This window comes from Lissotriton vulgaris, chromosome 12 (assembly GCF_964263255.1).
Source record: "Lissotriton vulgaris chromosome 12, aLisVul1.2, whole genome shotgun sequence".
Classification (NCBI taxonomy): domain Eukaryota; kingdom Metazoa; phylum Chordata; class Amphibia; order Caudata; family Salamandridae; genus Lissotriton; species Lissotriton vulgaris.
The window spans coordinates 295,008,473-295,017,610 of NC_141700.1; positions in this window are offsets into that span (position 1 = coordinate 295,008,473).

Below are 9,138 nucleotides of genomic sequence, written 5' to 3' on the forward strand. Positions count from 1 at the left end.
ACAGGCACAATTGACGGGCAAAACAGAGGAAAACAGCTAAAAAAGCGATCGGACGGCGCAGAAAAAACAAGCACAAATTTTGGGCAAAAACACTGGCAAAACCAGAGGGGAAAGGCCAGGCGTCAGCGAGGCCGGCGGCGAGGCAGAAGGCAGGCAGAGGGAGACACACGCAGCAGCTGGTGGCCGTGCGGCGCGGGGGTGTCCCACAAGTGCCACCGCGTCTGAACGACGGACAAGAGGGGCAGGGCGCTGCCCAGTACGGAGCTGGGACGACATTGGAGGGGCATTATGCGGTAAGTAGGCTGCCAGCAGATGGACTTACCGGCTCACACGGCTGTGCAGTCACGGAAGGGACATGGAGTCGGATGCCCCGTGCTCTTGTCTACCATGGAGGGCTGATTGCTGGAGAGAGCCGAAGGGGGTAAGTACGTAGCCCATAAGCTGAGATGTGATCGTCTGGGCTCCCCAAGGCTAGTGTGGTGAAGTCATAGGCAAGGTGACCGCAGCAGGCATGGAGCTGACTCACTCCTTGGGGCGCCTGATCTTAAGATGGCAGTCCCTGCACCAAAAGGGGGAAACTTACGCTGTGGAGGCCCGGGAGGCACCAGATAAGGGAGAGGTCACAAACGGAGGCCCCTGGGATTGCAGTGGAGCAGAGGGTAGACCTGATGCAAGGAGGAACCAGAGCTATGGCCAATGCCTGACTAAGATGGCTGCCGCTAGGTACATCTGACAAGTGGAGTTAATTCACTCCTATGAGTTTGAAAAAGGTCTGTAGCCAAGTTAGAACACATGAATAAAGATCAGAACTAATTAAACAAACAATTAAAAGACCCACATGAAAAGGACTAATCACCAACTTGCTAGAAAAATTCTTACATTTTTATTAATCAAAAAGCTTATTTTGCAATTATTAATGATATTTCATACTGTTATGCGTTCAGGGTGTGATCCATTATTTACACAGCAGCATTATAAAAATTCATAAAAATCACATGACAGACATACACATAGCGTTAGACAAGAAAGGCGATGGAGGCAATGCGGTAGATAGAGACTACGCGCGTTTCGACTTGTCAGCCTTCATCAGGTAAACGTCTATTGCACTACAATTAAATAAAATAGGTGATAGTCAATTATATACAGTGGGCATCATAGAAACAACAATGCTTGTTGAAAACATTACATCTTGACATATGATCTCCCACAAAGAAAATTTAAAGTACAGATACATATTTACACAACAATGTGTGTTATATTTACAGAGCCACACATGTTATATACATGCATTTAACTGGTATATACATAAAGCATTAAGACCTATTTAATAAATAGTTCAACAAAACAGAATCATCTGCTTCACTTCAGACATCTATGTAAAGGATCGTCTATGACAAAACGCAAACCCAGATATGGCATGTAAATGCACATTATTCTACATGAATTTAAGATAAGGTTCATATAAAAATATTGTAATTGGGTGGAAACATGAATATCCTGCTAGTATCTAAAAAGATTTACCATATCAAAAGGGAGAGAAAATAAATAATACTTACAGACAAAAAACACAAACTGGAAAACAGGTTAAAACAACCAATCGTCAACAACAGATATTCCTGTTTGAAAAGAAAAACACAATAGGGAAAGGCATAATAGCCTAGAAACAATGAAGAGCACAAATTGATAACATCATGGAATAACAGGTTCAACAAGTACAAAAAGACATAAAACCAAATACCAATATGCTTGACTAAACTTAAGGTCTGATTCGAAAATAAAATATAATTAGAAAAAGACAAAAGCGGCGAAAAGATGTGCTATAGATCAAGTAAAGAAAGAAAGAGAAAACCCGAAAGCCTTAGTAAAAAGTTACAGATCAATTAGAGTTAAGGGCTACCGTAGGCAAGGAAATCAGCACTTACCAAAGAATTGGAAAATAGAGAGAATGATGACAAATGTAGGGGATGACATAGTACCTAGTGATAAATTGAAGAAGAATCATCATGTAAATTACATGAAAAAAGCAAATAAATGACCATGAGGACTAGTGGTGTTTGGCGTGCTGAGACCATTGAATGTATAGAATATATATACCTCCAGTGTAGGATGGGTCTCGCAAATATCCTCTTAAGTGTCTGTGGACTGCCGAGAGATGAAAGGCTTAACAAGTACGACAAAAGGACAGTCGGGTGGTTGACAGGTAATCTATAAAGAAAATACTCGGAATAGAATATCATACCAAAGTCCTGCAGGCCAGCCATAGCCACCCCTATCTCGTGAAGGTATTCAGAGTATAGCTGGATGACAATATTGTGTACAACATTGTTACACCACACAATATTGTGTCAAAAGTTAACATATTTTGAATGTAAACTACCAAAATATTGTCAACAATTTGAGGGAAAAGAATTTCCTGAAAATAAGTATATCAAAATGTTTAGTATATATAGAATTACAAGTCTTTTTTTAATTACTGTACACAAATATAAATAATAGTTTTAATGAATGGTAAAATATATACATATATTGTTTCCTTTAAAAATATAGAAAACAATATATACAATACTTTAAGTATATTTAAAATAACATACTTTAAAATTCAACATATATAACCTAATTAAATATAATAAAGTTGTAATTAATACTGTAAAATATATAATAACTAAATATTTATCATTTGAGTTACAATACTCTTAAACTTTAAAATATGTTAACATATCGCAATAAACTAAAAACATTAATGTAAAAGAAAAATCTAAATTAAATAAAATTTTCTCAAAAATATATACATTAAAAAATATATCTTAAAAAAATTACAACAATTAACGGTAAACACCACCACCTAAAGACTCCGCTTTACTAATCTAACTCCAGTTTTAATAAAAGTAGAAATAGTGTTCTTTTGGAGGGTCAAATGTAATATTCCCACTCAAACGTTAGCAAAAACAGAGAAAGTGTAGACTTTGGAGGGGTTCAATTTAATATTCCCACTCCAGTCTACACAAAAATAGGGAAAATGTTGAACTTTGGAGGGGTTAGGCTTACCATTCTCTCTTCAAAGTAAGTGAAAACAAAAAGTATTTAACTTGGAAATGGTTACATGTACCACACCAACATCTAACGATTTTTAAACACATTTCAATACATAACATACAATTATTCAAAATAAAAAATACATAATCTATAAATAAATAAATACATAAAAAAATAGAATTCTAACAAATAGAAAAACAAGCAAATACGTTTAAAATACACTTCCCGCCATACAACGCGAAAGTTCTTAATACCCAATATTAAAATCGTAATTTAAAAAAACACATTTAATAAAAACCAAACTTAAGTATTACATTGTTTTTAATAAATACACTTGGCAGTAAATTAACAATTAAAATAATACTAATAAGTTACATAACAAATAATGAAACAATTAAAAAAAATGATATTAACATGAAATATAAGGTATTGAGAAAATTATAATTTCAATACCTTCCGACCCGGTCTCAACATGCAACAACATTTTTGATTATTAATTGAACCATAAAAATAAAATATAAATTAAAAATGACAACACACTTAACAAATAAGCAGTTTGCATAATTAATCACCAATTAAGCATTTAACTTAAAAAATTGAAAATAAAAAATAACTAATTAGCAATTGAATACAATTTTAATTGCACAATAGAAATGTCAAAGTATCATTAAAAAAAATTATACAATTACATTAACATTGAAATTGAATGACTAATATATTAATATAATTTAAAAAATGATTCAATACAACCGTATTAAAGTAAACAATATGACATTATTTTTAAAAACAATATTATATACCTAAAAACGATATTTTTATCGTCTATGTTCTGTTCCTCAATATTTTTGCAGAGATGTTAGTCATATTAAGGTAAAATTCTATTTTTGAATAGTATTTGTGTCCTTTACCTCGAGAATGTCAGAGAACGGGGAGATAACCATCTCAACGCATGCGTTAGAACGCATGTGTTTACATCGTATGCCGTCACTACGCACGTGATTATATCGCATGCGCTTTGACAACGCATGCTTTTAGAGCGCATGGGATATAATGGACGGATCGTGTGCTGGGACGGGCTCCGGGAAGGTCGTGCGCCTGGACACAGACGACGGAAGACAATGCTGGAACCACGACGAGAGACAGCTAAGGACGACACAGGACTCGTAGTGTTTTAGGGTTTAAGGTAGATGATAGGGAGTCCACTGGGGGTGGTGTTTTAGACTTTAGGGATTAGGGTTTAGGGCTTAGGGTTGAGGAAGTTGTATATGGTTGTGTTTTAGGCTTTAGGGCTTAGGGTTGAGAAAGAGGTAGTGTTTTAGGCTTTAGGGTTTAGGGATTAGGGTTTAGGGTTAATAGAAGTGCTGTAAATTCAGGCCTTCATATTTGTGTAAAGTTTTTATTTATTTTATGTCATATTTTACAAGTTTTCTGCTTCCATATCTGACACTGTAATGATTACAAATAAGGATGAAGAAATTAGTAAAATTGATGTTGAAGTGTGAAAAAGTTTTTGGTAAATGTCTGCCATTGACATGGTATGGTATTGGGTAGTAGACAAAATATTCTGCCAGTATCCTGTAGTTTGCTGGTTAGAAAAAGGTCTTGGTCCTTGATAGGAGAGGACTGAGGATAGGAAAGCTATTTATGCTGAGGAACTGGTATTCCAAAATTAATTGGTTTGCGGATTTGCTGTTGCAAGAGGAGGGGACAACGCAACGGCTGGTGTGGAGAAGGTCTCATTCAGGAATAAGCAGCAAGCATGGTGGGGGGGCGTGTCTACGCCGCATAAGGGATGGCCGCGGCTACGCCGCGTACAGGATGGCCGTGCAGCGCTGAAGCTCTCCCGTCACTAGCACCCACTCTCCATCAAGCCGGACATCCATGAGGCTACAAACTCCGGGAAAGTGTGGTGAAACCCTGCAGATGGCGCAGATAACCTCAGCGGGCCCCAGAAGCACGGGTGGGGGTGAACAAAGATTGGATTGAGCAGATTCTGTCCGGACGGAGCGTTCGGGGCAAGATGGCGGCCACAACGATCCTGCGGAGGGAGGAGACTGCGGAGGAGTGACGTAGCTGCCGGCTGGCGGCAGGGGGACGGTGCGGTAAGACTGTACACACTGCGATGCACCCGGGACTTGGGGGCACCTCTCGGTGGCGCAGGTAGGGAGAGGAGGGAGCGGAGAGCCAGACAGGCCTGCTATGTCGCACCCTTGACTGACCCTGGAACCATGAGTGCCGCCCCCACACCGCAGCTGCCCCATAACACGCGGCATACGGGACTCCGAGCTGGGTCCTGGTTCCACCTGCCTGCAACACTCCTGGGACAGCGGGTAACAACATTGAGCCCCGGTGCTTTGGCTTGCACACAGCACCTCCTCCCCCCCCCCCCCCCGGCGCCTGGAGCCCCTGCTCACTGGGGGGAATCGCCTGCTGCCTTGTGCTGTGATCCGCTGGACTGAGTGGCATGATCAAGGCGCGGCCCCCCTCTGTCAACTTGGGGCCCGTGGTGGGGGGGACACCACCAGTCTGACACACTACCTCCTCGGCCCCCACATATTGCGGTAAGGCAGAGCAGTGAGCAGCGGCGGAGAGACTCTAGGCCCTGCAACATCTAAGGGGGGCTTCCCTGGCATTGTATAACAGTTTGCTTATCGCCCTAAACTATCTCCTGTCTTCACAAGTCCACCAGCCCGAGTGGCTGCGGCATGGGCCGCAGAGACCCTAAACAGCGTGTCCTCCCCTTTGAGAAACTAGGGGAATCTTCTAGAGACCAACTAGGCGACATGGCGGTCGGTAGGCACCCGTCTACTGCTCCCACAGACGACCCAAACCACTTGCACCCATTGCTATTGGAAATGAGAGCGGGGTTCAAGGCTCTGGATGGCCGCTTCGACTCCTTAGACAAACACATAGCGGATCTTGGCACGAAACTCCAGGTGCACGATCGCTGACTGGATGTTGTTGAGTCCCGTACATCGGACCTAGAAAATGGAATGGCACAGGCAGTGAAGAAAATAGACCGCATGGAACGGATACTACAAGAGGTTGCTACGAAGAACGAAGATTTGGAAGCGCGAAGTCGTCTCAATAATATCCGCCTGGTGGGTGTGCCGGAGTCCACTGCTTCAGGGCGCATGGATAATTTAGTGGAGACAACCTGTTTGGGAAAGAAGCTTTTACTCCTGGCTTTGTGGTGGAGCATGCCTACAGGTCTCTGGGCCCCCGCCCCAATTCAGGGTGCCCACCCAGGCCCATCATTTCGCTAATAATGAACTTTTGCAACAGAGACACTGCACTGCGGCTGGCTCTTGAACGAGGCGAACTCTCCTGGCAGGGGTCAAGGCTGTCGCTATATCCAGATTTTAAGACCATGGTCCAAGACGCAAGGAGGAAATACTTAGGGGTCAAAGCTGCACTAAAAATTTATGACTGAAGTATGGCATGCTTCATCCCACCAGGCTGAGTGGAGGTAAATGGTCGTGTTCGAATTTTTTACACTCCTTCAGAAGTGCAGGAATTCTGACGCAACTATAAAATCAACAACAAACACCCCGCTGAGACAGACACTGCTTCACCACCGCACATTGGCTCTGCCCCAAGTGTGGACTTGTTCTCAAACTCTGGGCATGGCTGACTGCTGGGCTTTCGATACCTGATACTATGCCTCGCATTTGGAAATCTACTGTTGAAAGCCGGGACTTCATGCATTGATTATATTATTTGTTGAGTTGCTAGGCCATGGAAAGCGATGCACCCCCCACTTCGTTGTACACCCAAAAGATTGTAATTGTGATGTTTGACTGTACCGCTTTGGTTTTATTGTTGGTTATTTTTACAAGGCCATTGGTACTATTACAAGTTCTTGGAATGGTGGTATTGCCTCTCCGGAAGAGCGGGAAGGCTGGGTGGGGGGAGGGGTATTGTTCGTATTGCATTGTACTGATGCTGTGAATCCTGTTTGTGTCCAGTCTATCTGGGTATTGTGCTTGGTTACTCTTGACAAAAAGTTTTTCTTTTTCTGGATGGCACAGTTAGGTTGTAATTTAGGCCCATCGAGTGTCATATTAGCGACATGGAATGTTCGGGTTTAAATGATACCTGGAAAAAACGTCAGATTGTTCATTATTTGCTCAGGCACAGGGTAGATGTGGCCTTTTTTACAGGAGACGCACCTTCCCACCAGTGATCAGTCCAGGTTCGCTGCTTCCTGGGGCCCAAATAGATTTTTTACGAACTACAGCAACTACGCCAGAGGCACAGCCATCCTATACACAAGAGACTCTCTTTTAAATGTCACTCTGTCATCCATGACCCCGACGGCAGGTATGTGATAGTGGTGGGAATGTTGCTAAGTCACAGAATAGCATTCGTATGTATATATGGCCCGAACACCGATTCCCCTGATTTTTACGATATTGTGCTATCCAAATTGCTACAGCTCGGCCCCATACCACTTCTTTTAGGGGGTGACTTCAATATTACCCTGCACCCACCCACTGACAGTACCTCTAGGGCCACCGACCCAAGCCCCGAGCGCGTAAGACTCTGTACTCGATCATTGAACACTTCTGCCTCCTAGACATTGGCCGGACGCGTGACCCCTGCCACACCACCTACACCCATTATGCCAGTTCCCATGACACCTGAACCAGACTGGATTATTGGTAGGCTACCCCGGACATTTCCAGATGGTTCCATAGAATCCAAACGCTACCCAGAACATATTCGGACCACTCACCAGTGCTGCTCTCCCTGATGATCCCACGCCCCGGGGGCTTTGAGAGGCAGTAGAGGTTCCCCCACCGAGCACTAGAAGATGAAGTTTTTAGGAAAGATGTCCAGGACGCGATTGAAGACTACTTTACACTTAATACTGGGTCGCTGGACACGGAGGCAGTATTATGGGAGGGCTTTAAGGATTACATTAGGGGCGTGTACATGGCCAAAACCTCTGGAGTGCTACGTGATATTCGTAGTACTCTGACGCATGTGGAGGGCGAGATTGGTGCCCTAGACGCTGCAAAGATGACGGCCACAGACCAGACCCACAGCGAGAAGAGGGCAGCTTTACTTTTGGAATACTGGGAAACGGCGGAGAGGGAAATCCTATACATGGGGAAATACCACAATGCTAGGGTATATGGAGAGGGGGACCGCCCTGGTAGGATTCTAGCACAAATGGTTAGACCCCCTTACACGAAAACCTACACCACTGAGCTGCAGCCACAGGCGGGACAACACATCACTGACCTAGTGCGCATACAGCAAGAATTTCGCACTTATTTTAAGACGCTATACTCCACCAGGTTGGGGCAGGATCGTACAGCTCAAGAGGCCTATTAGGCAGAAGTAGCGCTTGTCTACTTAGAGAAATTTATGCAGGACTTGTTGGCGATCCCCATCACGGTGGAGAGCATAGATGAAGCCATCTCCTCCTTGAACACTTCTACTGACCCCGGGCTTGATGGGTTTACTGGGGAATTTTACAAGGCATACAAGGAACTCTTGATCCCTCATTTGTTGGATATGTATGCTGAAGCCTTGGAAAAGCAGGTCCTCCCGCCTACGCTCCGCGAGGCAGTGATTATATTACTTCCCAAACCTGTGAAAGACCCGTTGCTGTGTGGCTCTTTTCGTCCCTTGTCCCTCCTCAATATAGACTATAAAATCCTGGCCAAGGCATTAGCATGCCGTCTATCGCTCCTTATTCAATCCATAGTATCACCAGCTCAGTCGGGTTTTATACCCCACCGCTCCACGGCATTCAACCTCCGTACACTGTTTAACACCATACATAGAGTAGATCTGGACACCCCCGCTGCTGCCATCCTGCTAGACACGGAGAAGGCCTTCGACTCCCTGGAATGGCCCTTTTTTCTGTCTGTAATGCAGTGAATGGGTATGCTGCAGGGTTTTATAGCTACCACAGCCCTGTTATATAGTCAGCCCACTGCCAGACTCCGACTTAATGGCACCCTATCCGAGCCCTTTTCCCTGTCCGGGGGTTACCAGGCAGGGGTGCCTGTTGTCCCCCCTGTTGTTCATACTGGCAATGGACCCACTAGTAAGGCACTTCCAGGAGAAACATCTTCACAGAGCCCCGTA